This window comes from Aquarana catesbeiana, linkage group LG03 (genome assembly GCF_042186555.1).
Source record: "Aquarana catesbeiana isolate 2022-GZ linkage group LG03, ASM4218655v1, whole genome shotgun sequence".
Lineage (NCBI taxonomy): Eukaryota > Metazoa > Chordata > Amphibia > Anura > Ranidae > Aquarana > Aquarana catesbeiana.
The window spans coordinates 388,404,489-388,425,025 of NC_133326.1; positions in this window are offsets into that span (position 1 = coordinate 388,404,489).

Here is a 20,537-nt window from a genome sequence, read left to right on the forward strand (position 1 = left end):
CTTGGGGGAGATAGGATCAGTGATACTCACTTTCTGTCACCTGTCAATTAGTGTCCACTCAGTTCCCACTGCATGCATGCGAGATCTCGGCTCCCTCCACGTTTCTCCGTCACTCTGTGTCCCAGGATGGATCTCCTCACACAGCGAAGACCTTCTCCTGCTATCCCCTTTCATTGTACTGGCCCAGGTCAGCTGACTCCAGTTTCTGCTCCCTGACAGCATGCCCCTTCACCTGCAAATTGAATAGACAGAGAGACTGGGTCGGCAGTCCGCTGTGCAGTTACTATGGTTAGTGTGTACTATCTCCCAAGTCCCAGCCCGAGCAAAATGAGTTCTTCTTTTCAGTCAGCAGGCCCCACCACAGTGGCTGAAGACCAGGGCCCAGTCGCAAGTGCGACCTTTGTGACCCTGGGACGGCACAACCTCACCCTCCCCAAAACTTTTTTTACTAACAAATTATGAAAAAAATTCTGGCAGAGCATTTTTTTTCATGACAACCAGAAATCAATATGTAAGTGGTATAAACATTGACAACACCCATAACAAGTAATCTGCTGGCTTCACAATTAAAAAAATCTATCCTTACATCAGAGTCCCCAGGGTTATCCCCTCAATACATTAGGGTCCCCTAAGCTCTCTCCTTACATAATGTCCCCAGAGTCAGCTTTCTTATATTAAAGTAATTCTAAAGTCTCAGTTTTTTTTCTTTTAAAATAACAAACATGTCATACTCACCTGCTCTGTGTGATGGTTTTGGACAGAGCAGCCCAGATCCTCCTCATCTTGGGAAGTTGATCCTCCTCAACTTCTGGGGGGGGGGGGGGGGGGCGGGGTTTGGTGCCGGACCTTAATGGACATCTGATCCCCGAGCTCCCGTCCACGGAGACAAATACTGCAGTCTAGCTGGGCCATCCACTGCAGCAGACATGAGTAAAAACTCAAGGGACAGAACAGAACAGAAGAGACTTGTGCCCTCTCCTCGACCTCCTGCGCACCAAAGGTATCCAATACCAGTGTAAATTCCCCTTTTGCTTATGCGCCTCTTTTCAAGGTCGCACAGCAAACCTGCGTCAACCAGAGGTCTTACCCTCCTTTTGCAAGACACTAAATATTCCCCGCATTGACATACCGCATTGGTATGGCACCCTCCGTCCACCACGTATGAGGAAAACCACTTCCACAGATGCCATTCCGGTCCGTGACGACTTCCACATACGGCATCATAGATCTGCTTCACCAAGAGATGCCAGTTCCACCAATTCCCTGAATTCCATGGCCAGCAGCCCAACGGCTTCTCCAGCTCACAGGAGGGCCCGCCATGAAAGATCCAATTGAGTGGCCTCCATTTCCCTTCACCTTCCTCCTCCCAGACACTCGGGTGTCAACTGTCCTATAACAAAAAATGAACCTCTCTCTGATACCTGCCGGCGATGCACAAGACGGTTGTCATTTGATCGAACTGTCTACATCAGGGATAAGATTTTCCTTTTTTTCAGTGATTACCCCTGGTAGGTGCTCCTGACCAACCGAGAGACAGCTATTCAGCAGTTCGATCTACCGCAAGAGATGACATAATCACCCGAACTGTAAGCCCACGCTCCACCTCAGGTGGCTCTTTCTGTGTACCCTTAATGAAGATCTATCGGTTGTTCAGGTAAAAGACACTCAATTCAGGTCACCCAACTCCTCTTGATCAGATACCAAAAGACTGAACTATAAGACCAATATACCTATACTGGCAGGCTTTCATTTCCAAGAGTTGACTTCCCACCTGAAATACCTCTACCCGATTTTTAAAAATTTTTTTTTCCATCTCCTACCCCTTATTACCTTCCCTCCAAACCTAGCCTCCCGTAAAGGTATTTCATATATGTTACTTCCCTGATCTATAGATAATGGAGCTTTCTTTAACTGAATTCAGTGAATGTCATATTTCAAATGTTCAAATGTTATTTTAGAATATACTTCTGAAGGGTGATATCGCATGGATCCCAACATCCTCCACACAGAATAAAAGTGGCTTATTTCACTTGTTCCACCACCCCCACTTCTAACTTTAAATGAAAGCACTACTTAACTGAAAATGCTTTCTAGAGATATTTTGGTTGATTAGAAGCGATATCCATGTGATACTACCCTTCTTTAGGATGCCATTTTAGGAAGCAATGTTCCAAAATTGTTTTATATTTCACCTTTGTTAGGTTTTTTGTATTTTTACCTTATATTTATGAAATTCGATCATTCCAACTGTGGGGGGGGACCTCGTAATAACTAGACCCTGCCAATAGGTTAGGTCTGTGTGTGTGACTCATAGGATGTTACAATTATCTTTGAAATTTATATTGGTTGAGATGCCTCTCCTCACCACCCATGAGGGGATGCACCTTTTCTCTAATCATAGAGGACTGTCTTACAGATTGGTGCTCTTGTTTTTGTGCTTTTATGTACATAGTCAGTTGTGTGCTACGGCTTTAAAATTAATGGAAATGGTGACCTTAAGTGTTGACTAACTAATTTAACTGCCTTGAGTTTTGATCCACTGTCATTCTGTCTTGTGCTAAGAAATATTGGCTCATTCTTGAAATAGGATTCATGATGATCTCCTTTGGACTAGAGATTGATATTTGATCTTGTCTATTTTACACTCTGTCGATCCTTGCCGGGTAAAATTTCATCTCTAGGGAGATTTATCCATAACCTCCTTACCTCCGGACTACCCCCTCTCCTACTTGCTCTTACCCTCCTACTAGTCCACCCCTGCCCCCTCCCTTCCCCTATTCCCATCTACTTTCACCTTTCCTCTCCACTCCTTTCCACCCCCCCTTTTTTTTTTTATCCCTCTCTTCTTTCTCCACCTTGCAGTCTCCGCCACCACACCGCTGCCACCGAAATTAAAATCCTTTAGACTCTGCTCTCCTCCAAACCCCCCCAACACACACACACCAGGAAGAGTTAACTCTACAATAAGTTTTTTTTTTTTTCTCAGAAAAAGTTAAGACAATCCACACACACATAATGACGCATATACGCACTACTACTAAACCTTCCACACTTAAAGTAGTCTCATTAAATGCAAAGGGTCATAACATCCCAGGGAAACGCAGCCAAGTCCTTGATATGATGCATACATTAAAGGCCAATACTGTGTTTCTACAGGAAACTCACTTCCGCATGACCAAAAATTTCCGCATGATCCCTAAAATTACGAATCATCTATTCCCTACAGTCTATCATGCTACTAACTCCTTTTCCAAAACTAAAGGGGTCTCAATCTTGATCCCAAAAAAACCTTGACTGGCAACTCACAGACTCCATCATAGACACAGAAGGCAGATACATCTACCTAAAGGGCCAAATTCAAGGGTGACCTGTCACCTTGGTCAACATATACAGCCCCAATACCGCACAAGTGAGATTTTTCAGATCCCTTTCACAACTCCTCGCAGATTTTCAATCACGTATGACCATCCTTGGGGGGGGGGGCTTCAATGTTGCTCTGTTCCTACTCTTAGACACATCCTCTGGTACAACATCACTGCCATACAAAGTCATCCGGCAAATTAAGATACAAATCCAAGATCTCCTTCTACATGATGCCTGGCCTTCATCCCAACGGAAAAGATTTCACTTTTTTATCTGCCCTACATAACAAATATTCTAGAATGGACTACTTATTCCTATCCCAGAAAGACATCCCGTTCCTATCTACTGCAACTATCGAGATGATGCTCCTATCGGACCACCACCCAGTCACGATGAACCTGACATTCCCAGACAAAAACACCTCCACAAAAATTTGGCGCTTAGATTCCTCACTGCTGACATTGGAAGAAGACGTTAAAGATATCATACATAGAGCATACATAATTTTTTTGTAGCGAACGACACACCTGACACAGCTCCACTTACCCAATGGGAGGCACATAAGTGTGTCATAAGAGGGAAACTCCTTGCACTTAAAACAGCCCAGAGAAAGGCCCAACAAAAGACAATTACAGAACTACTCAATAAGATCAAAACCCTGGAACGTGTCCACAAGCAATCACAAGCACAGCAAATATATAACGACCTTACCCAAAATAGGAAACTTTTACATGAAGAACTAAACCGTAAAACATGCTGCAAATTTATCCTACACCAAAAACTTTTCGTTGAATGTGGAAAATTCCTAGCCAGAGCTCTCCAGACTAAGAAAGCACGCACAACCATACACACCATCAAAGACCCCCAAGGTAAAGTCTACGTTACCCCAGCAGACATTGCGGACCAATTTGAGACCTACTATTCTGACTTATACAATCTCCCTAAACATCCAGCCAGACAAATGGGAACTGATGATAGACCCACCTCAATTAAAACTTTCCTCCAGAAATTCTGCCCTAAGCCTATAGACAAAGAGGAGGCCCTTTAATTAGTAAACCCTATCTCGGCAGATACATTCAAAATGGCAGTCAAACAGCTCAAAAACCGTAAGAGTCCTGGCCTGAATGGGTTTACAGCTGTCTACTTTAAAACTTTTATGTACACACTATCCCCCCACTTTCTCAAGGCCTTTAACTCCCTAACCTAATCCACCCTCCCTTTTCATAGACTGCTGGAGGCCCATATCACAGTGATCCCAAAAGAAGAAAAGGATGCTACATTGGTCATCAACTACAGGCCAATATCTTTACTGAATGTTGACATTAAACTGTTCACTAAATTATTAGCTACTCGTCTCTTACCCTTCTTACCCTTCCTGATAGGGAAAGACCAAGTTGGCTTTATCCCTGGGAGAGAAGCCAGGGATAGCACGATTAAAGCCCTGAATCTACACCACTGAATAACGACCCATAAACATAACAGGTTTTTCCTATTATTGGATGCGGAGAAGGCGTTCGACAGGCTGGCATGGGACTACCTGGGAGCAGTCTTGCGACACATTGGTCTCCAAAATTGGATGTTCAACTCCATTATGTTCCTTTATACAACTCCTACTGTCAGAGTCCGGGTCAACGGACATCTGTCAAACGCCTTCTCCATTAGCAATGGGATGAGACAGGGATGCCCACTTTCCCCAATTCTGTTTGTCCTAACCCTTGAACCTTTCCTGAGATGCTTAAGGTATAATGAAAATATCAAAGGCATACCCATTGCCGATCACACCTATAAACTTGTCATGGTCCCTACTGTGCCATGCAGACGGCCAGGCGTGGTCACGCCCCAAGTGGCTCAAGGAGGTATTGAACCCTTGACATTCTGTTTACTGCTCCTGTTGCTTTGCCTCTGAGGCACACCTCAGTTCATTATTCTGCCTGGTTTCCAGCTATGCTTTGTCCTGCATCCAGCACTGAGGGCTATACTCTGAATTTTGCTTTGCAATTAGTACCTGTCACTCCTGGTTCAGCTGAGGCTGTTTATCTAATCAGCTGGGTAAAAATCCCTGCCTCACTCTGAGGGCTTGGTCAGTTCATTGTCTCTTGTATTGCCAAAGGTTCCTGTGTTCCTCTCTTCCCGTGTCCCTGTTTTCCTGTTGCAGTGTTCCAAGACTGACCCCAGCTTCTGACCCTGTCTCTGTTCATCGTTTACTCTGACTTCTGGAATCCCTGACTACAGCTCACCTCTACAATCCTTTGGTAAATTCCTGTCAAGCCCCCGTGCACAGATTCACAGCCCAGGTAGCTTTTTACCATATTACCGTGGGCTGTGTGTATTTGCAAGGGTGAGCATATATCTCTGCACTATGGACTCCAACCAAGGTAAGCCCTTACAAAACTAGCAGCCTTGCTGACGATATTCTATTATTCTTAAAAGAACCCCAGATATCGATCCCAAATCTCTTGAAAGAATTTGAACTTTTTTATTATATTTCCAATTTTAAGATCAACTTCACCAAATCCCATGCCCTTAATATCACCCTCCCACAGGAAACCGTAACACAATGTAAGAATAACTTCCTCTTCCAATGGAAACATGAAATATCTTGGGATCTACTTGACATCAAATCTATCAGATATATTCCCAAAAAACTACCAACCCATTCTCAAAGTGATTGCAAATGACCTCGGCAAGTGGAACAAACCCCATTTTTCTTGGTTTGGCAGGGCATCAATTTTAAAAATGAATATCCTTCCCCGCATTTTATATATCTTACAAACCATCCCTATTAAGCTCCCCCTGACCTTTTTCCAATTGTATAAATTACTTTGCACTAGATTCCCTATGGGGACAGAAAAGACCTAGAATATCATACGACCAATTGACCAAACCCAAAATGAAAGGTGGAATTCGTCTCCCAGACCTTAAGAAATATTATTGGGCCTGCCACCTCGCCAGAATTGTAGACTGGTCATTGCATGGCCACTACAAAGACTGGGTACAGCATGAAGACTTCTTCTCACCCCTATAACTACGATCAATGCCCTGGACTTCTACACACCACATAACCCTGACCTTAAAGGAACACCCCCTCATTAACTCTACGTTCTGATGCTTTAGAGAACTCTGCACCTCTCGTCTAACCCCGGACTCCTTACACCTATAAAACTCAATCCAGCCTTTCCTCCTGGCATGTCAGCGCAGTTTTTAACAGACATTTGGCAACACCCAGAGATCCTGGCTCACCAATTTTTTCATGCAGGCACACTTTTAGAATGCACTTCCCCACCAGCTAACATGAACAGCAACTCTTTTCCGCTCTGGATATACGTCCAGATACAACACTTCCTCAAGCTGATGGTTGCTCCTCGGTTTCCCGCCCGCTCACACCCTTCGAACAACTATGCACTCGATCTGCTCCTCAGCAACATGTGATCTCCATTATTTACAATATGCTATCCTCAGACAGCTCAATGAAATCTAACAAAGCGTGTTTAGATTTGGAGAGAGACCTACAAACAGAGATGTTGGAGGAGCAATGGGAACACATAGCCACAATAGCACATAAAAGGTTTTCTTATGCTATGTACACACGATAGGATTTTCCAACAACAAAACAGTGGATTTTTTTCCGAAGGATGTTGGCTCAAACTTGTCTTGTATACACACGGTCACACAAATGTTTTCGGAAATTCTGAATGTCAAGAACACGGTGACGTACAACACATACGACAAGCCGAGAAAAATGAAGTTCAATAGCCAGTGCGGCTCTTCTGCTTGATTCCAAGCATGCGTGGACTTTTGTGCGTCGGAATTGTGTACACACACTTGGAATTTCCGACAACAAATCTTGTTGTCGGAAAATTTGAGAACCTGCTCTCAAACATTTGTTGGCGGAAATTCTGACAACAAATGTTCTATGAAGCATACACACGGTCGGACTTTCTGACAACAAGCTCACATCCAACATTTGTTGTTGGAAAATCCTATTGTGTGTACGGCCCATTAATGTTTTGATCCAGGAAAATAACTATAAAATTCTATCTCGCTGGTATAGGACCCCAACAATTCTTAACAAATACAACCCTGCCTACTCCAATAAGTGCTGGAGGTGCTCTGAGGAATTAGTCACTCTATTACAAATATGGTGGTCATGCCCCCAAATTCGCCGTTCTGGACACAAGTCCGTGAACTGACAACACAGATCTCCACATATACTCTGGTACACATTCCAACCCAGTTTTTCCTTCATCACTCGAACATACCGACACACACCAATATCGCAAAACACTGGTGCCACCCTTAATAAATGTGGCCAAAATGTGTATTCCTCTCCGTTGTGGATCAACCCAGGTTCCGACTATTCCGTAATGGCTCAAACGAGTTGGAAAAATTGCAAAGATGGAGGAATTAATTTCTGTAGCTCGAGATTGCTCGGACAAATTCTCCAGCACTTGGGCCTGCTGGACCCACTTCCGCACCACAGATAGATATAAGCTACTGATGAACCAAAGTCAATCTAACCCCTCACCCTAGGATACGTTATAATCTTAATGACCCCATCCATACCTTCCAACTGATATTCCTATTAAAACATGAGAAATAGGGCCTCCCACCCCTAAACAAGGGAAGAGTGAGGGAAGACCCCTCTCGAGACATCTAATTACATGTCTAGAGCTTTTGGACTTGGCTGCTTTATCCGTATTTCATCAATTCTTGTTGACAGTTGGCGGAGACTGGGAGGTGAATCACACCCCCCCTCCCCCCTCCAACACAACTCCCCCCCCCCCCTTTGTTCTTCTCCCTTTCTTTTTCTCTTGTGGTTTACATCTTCAACCACCTTATGCAGCTACTAGAGCTCTATATCATAAAGCATCGAAGAGTGACCAGTTCGAATCACGTGTTACATAGGCGAAATATCACACCTAATGTCTGTGGTTATTATACCAACTCTTAAACACCCAATTTTAAACATGATACACACCTCAATCCAATTTAGCACTAGACAGAGGGCTTGTTATTGTAGCTAATAATTAACATTAACGGTTCCAATGCAACCAAACATTATGGGGGTTATTTAAGAAAGGCAAATCCACTTTGCACTGCAAGTGCACTTGAAAGTGCAGTCGCTCTAAATCTATGGGGTAGATCTGAAATGAGTGGAAACTCTGCTAATTTTATCATCCAATCATGTGCAAGCTAACATACTATTTTTTATTTTCCTTGCATGTCCCCCTCGGATCTACAGCGACTTTACTTCCAAGTGCACTTTCAGTGCACTTTTAAGTGCACTTGCAGTTCAAAGTGAATTTTCCTTTAGTAAATAACCCCCTATGTCTTAACTAACATTTGTTTTGTCGACTTTTAGGCTTGATTTTTGGCTTAGTTATATACCTGTATCTGTTCTGACCACAACTGTTTTACCATTGATTGTAACTGCTAACAGGTTTTACCAACATCTTGTTCAACAATATTGTAAACCTTCACTTTTTTTTCTACTAATAAAATATTGTGGAATAAAAAACAAAAAAAACTAAAACCTTCTGACTTTACAACCACTTTTATTTCCCCAGAGCCCTTAAACTTAAATCAGGATCCCCAGAGTTATCCCCTCTATACATTGGGATCCGCAGTTCCCCCCTCCTTACTTTGAGGTCCCCAGAGCCCCCTCCTTACATAGGGGTCCCCAGAGCCCCCTCTTCTTACATCAGGGTCCCCAGAGCCCCCTTCTTACAGCAGGGCCTCCAGAGCCCCCTTCTTACAACAGGGCCCCCAGAGCCCCCCTCCTTACATAAGGAGCCCCCTTCTTACCTCAGGTTCCCCAGAGAGTCCCACCCCATTACATCAGGGTCCCCAGAGCCCCCCTTCTTACATCAGGGTCCCCAGAGCCCCCCTTCTTACAGCAGGCTCCACACAGCCCCCTCCTTACATCAGGGTTCCCAGACCCCCTCTTTCATCAGGTCGAGTAGAGTAATGTAGAAAAAATGATCCGCACTCCAGTTGTTGCTCCTAAAATTTCTTCATTTTATTGAATAGCCACAGTGAACAAACGCAGATTAAGTCAGTTACTGACATAATCCATGTTTGTTCACTGTGGCTATTCAATAAAATGAAGACATTTTAAGAGCAACAACCAGAGTGCGGATCATTTTTTCTACATTACTCTACTCAGCCAGCAGCCATGGATTGAGCACCTGGGAGCTCTGCTATCTATGTGGTGTATGGGTAGTAGCACTGACTTTTCTGTTTATTCTTTCATCAGGTCACCAGAGCCCCCCATTCTTAAATCCGGTCCCCAGTGAGCCCCCCTCCTTACATCAGGGTCCCCAGAGCCCTCCCTTCTTACATCAGGGTCCCCAGAGCCTTCCCTTCTTACATCAGGACCCCCAGAGAGCTCCCACCTTACATCAGAGTCCCCAGAGAGGCCCTCTCCATAAATCAGGGTCCCCAGGGAGCCCCCTCCTAACATCAGGGTCCCCAGAGTTTCCCATTGCTCCGATCCACTCCCTAACAGGGTCCACACATTTTCCCCCTTCATCAGGGTCCCCTCCTTCTAATATCAGGGGCCCCAGAGCTGTTTCTCCTGTAATAATAAATCAGAGAATTTCCTTAGCTTACTTGAGTTCACTGAGTTGGCAGCAGCTGCCAGATCTGGAGGAAGAAGCCTCGTGCACCTCCACTGAATACCGGGGGGGGGGGGGCATAGTCAGACATGTGGCACTGGCAGCAGCCTGGTCTGAAGGAGGAATTTCTATACGTGAAACAAACTATGAGGATCTTCCAAGCTACCTATTTTAAAAGTGAAAATATATATAAAATAAACAAAGTATACTAGACGAGTAATAATGATTGACAGCTGCTAGCACTGATCACATGCCATAAAGTCGTGTGAAAACAATATAAATAGAAAATTACTATGCTGCGCTATCTCCCAACATTAGTTCCAACAAATACTTTTAAAGTGCCTACTTTACATTGATGAGAAAATAATAATAATAATAATAATAATAATAAAAAGTGAAACTAACAAAACTTATAATATATTCCAAAACTGTATATAGAGTTTTTTTGATTGCTGTGATGATAAATTCGGTGTTAAGTGTCACATTCCACAGACAAAATAAAAATAATAAGCAAACTAATAAAAGTTAAATATATTGTGCCACAAACGTGAATCAGAAAGTGCTATAGTGCATATAACCGTGACGTTCTAATCAAACGCAGATCAGTCCAACATAATCGGTATATAGCCCTTATTTAAGGTATAATGGTGACTTTGTAAAAACATGAAAATAACGTGTTGCGGTGTCCACACTCAGGTGCTCCCCACCGTCAAGCAAGGGCTGCTCACCTTAGAGCATGTGACCTAGCAATTAAGTTTGGTCAAACACGCATGTGAATCACCTCAGGGATTCTAAGTTAGCTGTATGGATCCAGACTGCTCACTGATGCTGTATCCTCATATACAAACAGTAGAAAGAGACTCCATAGCTTGACACCGTTTAACACAATTTTATTGTACAAACAACAAAGCCCCAGTACAGGGTACTCACATGGGTTAGGCGTATTAAGTACCCCAATCTATAATGTGCGTTAACCGCTTCAGCCCTGGAAGATTCTACCCCCTTCCTGACCAGAGCACTTTTTGCGATTCGGCACTGCGTCGCTTCAACTGACAAAATTTACGTCTTTTTTTCCCCACAAATAGAGCTTTCTTTTGGTGATATTTGATCACCTCTGCGGTTTTTATTTTTTGCACTATAAACAAAAAAAAGAGCGACAATTTTGAAATAAAACGCATTATTTTTTACTATTTGCTATAATAAATATCCCCCAAAATATATAAAAAAACATTTTTTTTCCTCAGTTTAGTCCGACATGTATTCTTCTACATATTTTTGGTAAAAAAATTGCAATAAGCGTATATTGATTGGTTTGCGCAAAAGTTATAGCGTCTACAAAATAGGGGATAGATTTATTATTTTTATTATTATTTTATTAGTAATGGCAGCGATCTTTTATTAGTAATGGCAGCGATAGATTTATTTTTATTATTATTTTATTAGTAATGGCAGCGATCTGCGATTTTTATCGGGACTGTGACATTATGGTGGACATGTCGGACAATTTTGACACATTTTTGGTACCATTGGCATTAATACAGCGATCAGTGCGATTAAAAATGCATTGATTACTGTAAAAATGTCACTGGTAGTGAAGGGGTTAACACTAGGGGGCAGTGAAGGGGTTAAGTGTGTCCTAGTTTGTGTTCTAACTGAAGGGTGAAGGGGAATGTGCAGGGGAGATAACAGATCATCTGTTCATACTCTGAATGAACAGACGATCTGTCACTTCTCCTCTCAGAGAACTGGAAACTGTGTGTTTACACACACAGTTCCGGGTTCTCCGTGTCTCAGCAGCGATCATGGGAGCCTGTTGGTGATCAAGACCGCCGGGCACTTGCATCGGCTCGGGGGGCGAGCGGGGGGCTGGCGTGCGCCCCCTAGTGGCCACAGGGCGAAGCGACGTTTCATAAGGTTGTTTCGCCCAGCCGTGCCATTCTGCCACAGTACAACTGCGGCGGCTGGTCGGCATGTGGTTAAAATGCTGGGTTTTGGTTAAGGTTGTATGTCTGTTCTCTGTGGAGCAGACCAGCTGCTTCCTGCACTGTCCTGTCCCCTCACCTACATGTGACGATACAAGGGAAATTCGTATCTTCCACAATTTCTATTTTTGTGGATTGTAGTTTTGTTTTTTATTTTTATTTCTTTCTTGTCCTATTTCTAGACCATATGGCAGGTATCCTTAATTGGGCTGGGATTATTACAAAAAATCAGATAGGTCAGATGTAGAATAGAGGACTGTTAAACAAGCATTTCAGAATTTTAATAGACTTTATGACTGAAAATCAAGATTGAGTTGGAATATAGCTTTTTTGGAGAGATAGATTAAGGATATCTACCCATTTGGGCTTTGTTCTCATATACTGTACTGTATCACAAATATGTGAGGGTCTGAAGACAATATGTGAAAATAATTTTAGGGTCCTGTAGCAAAAAAAAAATGCAGATTGTATGTGACTTTTATTTAATCCAATTTAGCTGAGGTGGAAATACAAAAGATGACTACACATTCAAAACATGTAAAAGAAACCCCTATCTACTCAAAAATCCACCAAGTTATGAGTGCAAAAACAGATCCAGAACCAAAATGTTCATGCTCAAAGCAAATGTTCTGGCTGCTGAGGATGGTACAGATGACAGAAAGTTATATTTATTTATTTACTACAATTTTCACTGCCAGTGAATTGGTGCAGACCAGGTTTAATCTTATTTCAAGGTGTCAGCACTAGAAGACGGGACAATTGTTTTAACTAGACAAAATATGTCGCCGGAAAACACACACTAATTTCCAATTTAAGAATCAGAATTTTTTCTGCCATTAAGGATCGATGTGTGGTTTACAACAATTAACTTGATTGCGTGAATGAACTTTCACGGTAGACCCTGGAGCTAATCTATTTAGAGAGGTATACATTATTTATTAAGGTTACATCAATGACTCTCCTTTCAGTGTTTTCTTCAAAGGACATAGAAACTGCCTTCACAAAAGGTATTAAACCAAACTACTAACATACATACATCAGCATTAATCTATTTATAATAAAACTATATAATTCATGTGTTTACTTAAAATGAATGTTATGCCTACCAATTAAATTTATTTTTGCAATGAAATAATTTGTCAAATTACTGCACTAAAAGTACTGCGAACAATATCCCCTCTAAAATAGTTATCTGGGTCAAAAAACAAAATGTGCTCATTTTACAAAACACAAATCAGTGGGTCTAGCTAATTAATGTTAATTATTTTGACTTATAGGATTATAAATAGTGTTGCTTTATTCATGTGTGTTCTGGGGATATGATCACCCTGGGGTTAAGCTGTCATGCAGAGTGTTAAGCTTCCCATACATTATACAATATTCTTATTCAATGTCCTTTAGATTTAACTTTAACTATTTAGTGTAAGGGCCTGCCTGATTACATACAAATTGAAAGTGTTTAGGTTTGACCTCATATTATATGGTTTTGGTCAATCCAAAGGAAAATTGCACAAGAAAATTATATAATGTATGGCCACCCTGTGGGTTCCTTGCAGCTAACCATGTCTGCATTAGTTACTTACTGTTACTTGTTGTGCACTGTGTCTCTGTGCAGAGGTGACCATTTTGTTAGCAGGGTAGGACTTTGATTTCTCGTGTCACAGGTAATATGATGACTGGCGAGAAATATAACTACACTGGATTTCCATTTTGTGTCCTCTCATTGAGTCTTGTCAAGTTAGCAAGCCACCATCGTCTCCATATAGAATGAGACCAAGGGGCATGTAACTGCACAAAAACAAACAAACACGTGAAATAGAATAATATAATGCTATATAATACCCCAACTGTCTGTCTACACCCTGCATGGACTACTGTAATGTGATGTGTGCTTGCTCTGAGAAAGTCCCCTGACTGTTGAGAAACATAGGCACAAAATTGTGTATTTTACCAAAAGACAAGTAACCATCTCCAATGGTAAACCTTTGCTAATCACAGATATATTGTAAGCATCTTATTGTTAGCATATAGCTAACCCAGAAATGCTTCCGAGGGCATAAATTATAAAAAACACAATCACTGACAGAGAACAGCTGCCAATGATGCTGTGATGGCCAATTTTCCATAGGGAGGGTGGGTGATGAATATGTCAGGGTGCATGTCATTAAGGTCAGTGCAAGCACCCAACAGCACAACTTTAAATTGTCTCACAGAACCACCCACTTACATCATAGCCTAACCAGGCCATACTTAACTATCACCAACATTAAAATGCATAAAGCCTGCATACCCTTTGAAAATGCCATGATTCCACCAGTCAAGACTAACTGAAGAACAACTAGCTCTTTACAGTTTAGAAAAGCTGTCTATATATTGGCATCCTAAACTAAAGAACCATTGTTTCTATTGCTAAACCTGCACAATACACAACCCCTGGTATCCTTGGCAAATTCAGCAATTACAATAAAGACATAACAGCACTGATCACACATATGTCTCAGAAAGGCTCTGTGCATTCATTAAAAATAAAGTGACACTAAACTCTGGTTTTCATTTTTTTATTTGAGTATGTTGTTTTAATTAACCACTTCAATACCGGACACTTTCCCCCCTTCCCTGCTCAGGCCAATTTTCAGATTTCAGCACTTTCACATTTTCATTGACAATTAGTCGTGTAACACTGTACCCAAATGGAATTTTTATCATTTTTTTGAGACAGAGTGTTAGAAACCATGAAATCAGACCGAGCCAGAAGTAGTTAAATCACACTTTTTTAATAATAAAAGTAAAAAGAACAAACTTAGTCAAAACATAGCCAAAGTTCAGTAACAGAAATGGATAGTCAGCCAAGCCATAAGCCAGGGATCAAAGTAGTGGAACAGCAAGCAGAATCCGGAGCCAGAAGAATGTCAGAAAAGCCAGTCTTTAAACAGGAATGTTTCTTGTGATGTTGACCAAGGCGAAAGCAGAGCTCCTCTGGACTGGATGGCTTTAATAGGCAGGACTGATGAGCAGGATATCAACAAAAGCTGAGTAACTGTGGAGAGAGATGGGAGCTGGCAATTAGCCGACAGCTGAGCGACCAGCTCAGAGAAGGAAGGGCTGAGCCCAGCCCTGACATAGAGCTTTATTTTGGTGGTATATAAATAAAAAATACAGAAAAAATTGAAAAATAAACTTTTTTTTTTTTTTTTTTTTTACTTTCTGGTATAAAGTTTTGCAAATAATCTTTCTTCATAAATTTAGGCCAAAATGTATTATGCTACATTTCTTTGGTAAAAACAACCCAAACCAGAGTATATTTTATAGAAAAAAATATAAAAGCTATGGTATATATATTTGAAAACTGATCAAGCCTCATTTCTTGAGGCCCTAAAATGCCAGGACAGTACAAAGTACCCCTTTTTGGGAAGTAGACAGTCAAAGGTATTTAGTAGGAGGCATGGTGAGTTTTTTAAGTTGTACCCATAGAGAATCTGTGGGTTTTTTTCAAGAGGAAGATGAGAGACACCAAACCCAACAATGTAGATGAGCTGAAGGTTGCTATCAAAGCAACCTGGCCTTCCATACCACCTCAGCAGTGCCACAGGCTGATCGCCTCCATGCCGCGCCGCATTGATGCAGTAATTCATGGAAAAGGGGCCCTGACCAAGTATTGAGTGCATACTATACTGTACATGGATTGACTTTTCAGTAAGCCAACATTTATGTATGAAAATCCATTTTTTTTTAGTCTTCTGTAATATTCCAATTTTCTGAGGTACTGAATGTTGTGTTTTCACTATCTGTTAGCCATAATCATTACAATTAAAAGAAGGAAATGCTTTAAATATATCACACTGCATGTAATTCATCTATATATTTTTTTTAATTGATTTACTGAAATAAATTAACTTTCTGATGAGATTCTAATTTTATGAGCTGCACCTGTATGTAGCATGCTTTTTTCAATACTAACATGGTGAAAAATTAATGTACCTTTTTTTTTTTTCAATGTGCTTATCATAGTTGTGTTACAGTGAAATCAAATCTGTCTGTAAAACGTATTAGTTGTAATCATAACTGAATTAGAGGTTGTGACCCTATAAAAAAAAATATATCCCATTCCTTCAAAGCATGAATAACTGCACAGTGCTTGTGCTGTGTAATTTGGCCCTTTCTACCTCTGTAAACTGACCACTGACCCTGATGCTCTGGTCAGTCATCCCACTGTCTATCCTCTCTCCCCCCTCCCTCTACTCCCTGCCTGTCAGCTAGTGTCAGTGCTGATCTGCTCTCTGCTCCTCCCCTCCTTCTGCTAAAATAGATTCTCTTATGTTCCATGAAGTTATGTGCCCCAATGTATGCTCTATATAAAAATTATGTAGCTGTATACCTTATTTCAGAGCGCCGCTCAGCGTTCACGTGACTGCCCACTGCTCTTCTCCACTCCTCCCTGCTGATGTCAGCGGGGGATTCTCATCCTCTCCCATTGTAGTTGCTTCACTTTTTGAATTGAATTACTAAAATAAATGAACTTTTTAATGATATTGTGTATATATATATATATATATATATATATATATATATATATATATATATATCTATAGATAGATAGATATAGATATATCTATATCTATCTATCTATCTATATATATATATATATATATTACAGTTGTGCTCATAAGTTTACATACCCTGGTAGAATTTATGATTTCTTGGCCATTTTTCAGAGAAGATAAATGATAACACAAAAACTTTTCTTTCACTCATGGTTAGTGTTTGGCTGAAGCCATTTATTATCAATCAACTGTGTTTACTCTTTTTTGATCATAATCACAACAGAAACTACCCAAATGACCCTGATCAAAAGTTTACATACCCCAGTTCTTAACTTCCCTGGCGGTATGATTATTTCAGATTTTAGGTGCTGAAAGCGGTACCATTATTTTGCATGGAAATTTGGCGTTTTTTTTTATTGTAGGCCTGTAATTCTTAGGAATAACTCACTTAAATCTGTCCAAACTAGAGTCTAGTAGACATCTCGGGTATGACAAAATCATAAATTATAATATAATAAATAATACTATAATAATAATAATACTTATTATTCAATACATTTTAGTAAATAATATAATCAAAAACACTGACTTTTTTTTGGCCAAACAAGGGTGCAATATTAGTAGTCATATTGCTTCAGTAAATGTCCCGGGTATGGAAAATTTTAAAACATGGTACAGCACAAAGTCCGACGTCACAGTCAGGACAGTAGAACCTGGTTTCTTTTCTGATATTCCTTCCAGTGTCGTCACACTTAGAGCAGCAAACCACACACATCCTTGTGGGTGCTGACTTCTTTTCCATTGGTGAAATGTGGTCCATAAAGTGACCACCAGTCAGGCGTTCCGGGTTCACAACACCAGCAGCACGACGTCCATATCAATTTACAGTCGTTGATGTTTGGTGCTTGAGAAATATAAGTTCGGCAGCTTTCCAAACAAAGTCCATATGAACCTCAGGCTTGTCACTCTTTTTTTTTTTTTTTTTAGAAGAATGAAGGCATTCCACAGGCACTGTTCAAGAAGATACCTGAGGATTTTTTTGTAAATGTTTTTGTTGCTTTCTCATCGCTGGATAAAAAGTCATGGCCTGGTCAGCTCTGTCAACACCTCCCATGGTGTTGTTGTAGTCCGTCACGACTTGTGGTTTCATTATGTCTTTTCCACCTTTTGTGTGTACCATGACAGTAGAGGTGTTGTGAATAGTATTCATTAGGCACACATCTTTTTTGTGGCGCCATCTCAGTGACATCCTTTTGCCTTTCTGCCAGGCAACTATTTCTCCTGCCTTTAGCTTTTTATTGCCAAAGGTTGGCGGCATGTCACGCCGGTTAGCTCTAACGGTCCCATATGCATCCGTCTTGTGCTGTAGAAGGAACTCATAGAGTTCTGGAGAAGTGTAAAAATTATCTGTGGTTAAACAGTAGCCCTGATTCAGCAATGGCTCAATTAAAGTAAGAACTGAAGCGGTTGCATTCCATAATTACCGAACCTTTCATTGAATTTGGTTCCTTTCCCAGTGTAAAGGACCAAATTCCATATGTAAACAGTGCTGGATTCACAGAGCATGAATGATTTTATGCCAAATAGACTCTTAGACTCTCTTAGACGCGATATACTGTATCCAGCTGAGTCTTCCTTTGTAGGCCATTAGACTTTCGTCGATACTGATGTCTCTGGTACATAGGTCTGCTGGAAATTTTTCTGAACAATTTGATATACCTCCCAAATCTTTTTCAGTTTTGGTGCTGGATGAGAAGTCTCATCAAATTCTTCATTATTTTGAAAATACTTCATTATCAGAGAAAATTTATACTCCGACATGACCGTGCCAAAAAAAGGAGTGGCTAGTAATTTGTTGGTTGTCCAATACCACTTCTGCAGGGGTTTCCCCACCATTCCCTGAAGAATTATGAGGCTCAGAAACTTCCAGATGTACTCTTTGTTCACTGGTTCCCACTTTCTGCTCCTTGCAAACCTCTGACGCGTAGCAGCTTGTTGCTCCTGGTACCAATTTGTCTCCATAACAATTTTTTCTATAACCTCATCTGTCAAAAAGAGTTGGTGGTATGCCAATTGTAAGGAAATTTCTGCTTCTAAGACCACCCAGATAGGTTCAGGTAATGCAGGAAGACCTCCGTAGACCCCCAGGCCTGGAGATATCAATAAAGTGACACAGGAGACAGGTTTGCTTAGCCACTTAAAGACATCTAATTAGAAATGGTCAATGATACAGTATTTATGTCGTTTGAGAGGATGGGAGGAGTTTTACTAAACTTATACATGTCATTGAAATGAAAATAGGTTCAGTTAATATTTACCTATTAGCTGGTGTTATAAGACAAAATCTTGCATCATTTTCACTATAAGAGTATGTATGTATTCTTAAACAGATGTTAAGGGAAGCATTTATCTTATCAAGAACAAACATGAGCTAGGACAAACTCCACATTCTAGCTATATTTAAATTTATATGTAACCCTGAGTTAGACATGTTCTATAGATTACAGCTTAAAGATGATGTGGGTTTCAGTTGAAACTCATATTTGAGTTTTCTCAATTTTCCTGTAAAACATAAGATGGTGTCTTAGAATTAAAATGGAGTCCCTCATGATATGTGCTATGTTCTTTACAATCCCCTCTTTGAGACATTATTATATGGCTCACTACCTTTCACAGTTATGTAATTTTTCTTCTATCATAATACATACTCAGATAAATTCTATTCGCAGCAGCAGGATCAGGGGTTCGGGATGCCTTAACAATTATGCACATTATAAGCTTATAACAGGCATATAGGAACAAAACAAAAAGAATAATCATAATTATAGTTATGGCAGCACTTTTTATCCATGCCAAAATTCCTATCCCAGAACTTAGGTTTGCAAAAGGATCCCATGTCTTAACAATGTTTCTAGCTTCATCTTGTAATTTGTTTACTTCTTTCCGGTGTTGTGCAATTATATCATAATAATCTGGTACCTCAATACTTGTGTTATGAAACCAGGTACAACACTCATAATCTTCTGTGTTTTCACATAACCCAGTTAAAGCAGCACTCATGCTTTCTATGGCTAACTCGTGTAGTTCTAATTGTTTTCTAATTGCCCTAGTTTCTATATTTAATTTAGTAATATCATCAGAATTCTTTTCCATTATTTCATCAATGATTCCAGTGTAATTATTCAACCTTTTCATTAAGTCTATTCCCCACCCAGTCCATGAGGGGAACCAAGCCCATGCCATATCTTTTGTAAGATATAACTCCCTTTTATTGCGGTGTTTGAGGGGGTACCTAGGATGCATGCTAGCTTCAAGGAGGTGTCTTCCCTTGCTATCTCCTACTACGCCCATGATGGGGACTAGGGATGCAAGATAACACCATCCTTGGGGTTCAGTGGGGATCCAAGGGTGACAGATTTTTCCACAACAAATATAAATACTGTTTCCTAGAGCTAAGGATCGTTTGTTGAATATTGTCATCATTTCGTCAGAAAAACTGGAAAAAGTTAAACTCGACAATAATTGTCCTACTGTGGAAGTGGAACTGGAGTTAAGAAAGTTTATTAGAGTGGTGTTTAGGGCAGGTTCTGAAGTATGAAAGAAAGGGCTTTCAATTGAAGTCATTGAAAAGTTAATATTAGCTTGTTGGCAAACTTCAGCTCCGTTTGTGGAGTTTCCCAACCTAAAACACTAGTCTGGGGAATGACTTCTACCAGTAATTTGGAAAGTAAGGGTATTATTTGAAAGTGTTCTTATGACTTCTGTGAGGATGACAGGAGGTGTGCCATTAAGGAGTGGGGTGAAGTTTAGAGGTACTGCCATTACGGGGATTCTAGCAGTGCTAGGATGGAGTTTACTACATATCCAACATTTTTCAAATCCAGATTTCTGGGCGTAGCTATATTTAAACTTCAACAATAACATTTTATCTGTAAAACTTTCTGAGTTTTCATTTCTCTTGTGTCTGTCATGTGTATTATTCTGTTGTAGAGTGTTAGAGGCCCCACAAATACCCTTTATGAGTCCCAAATCTT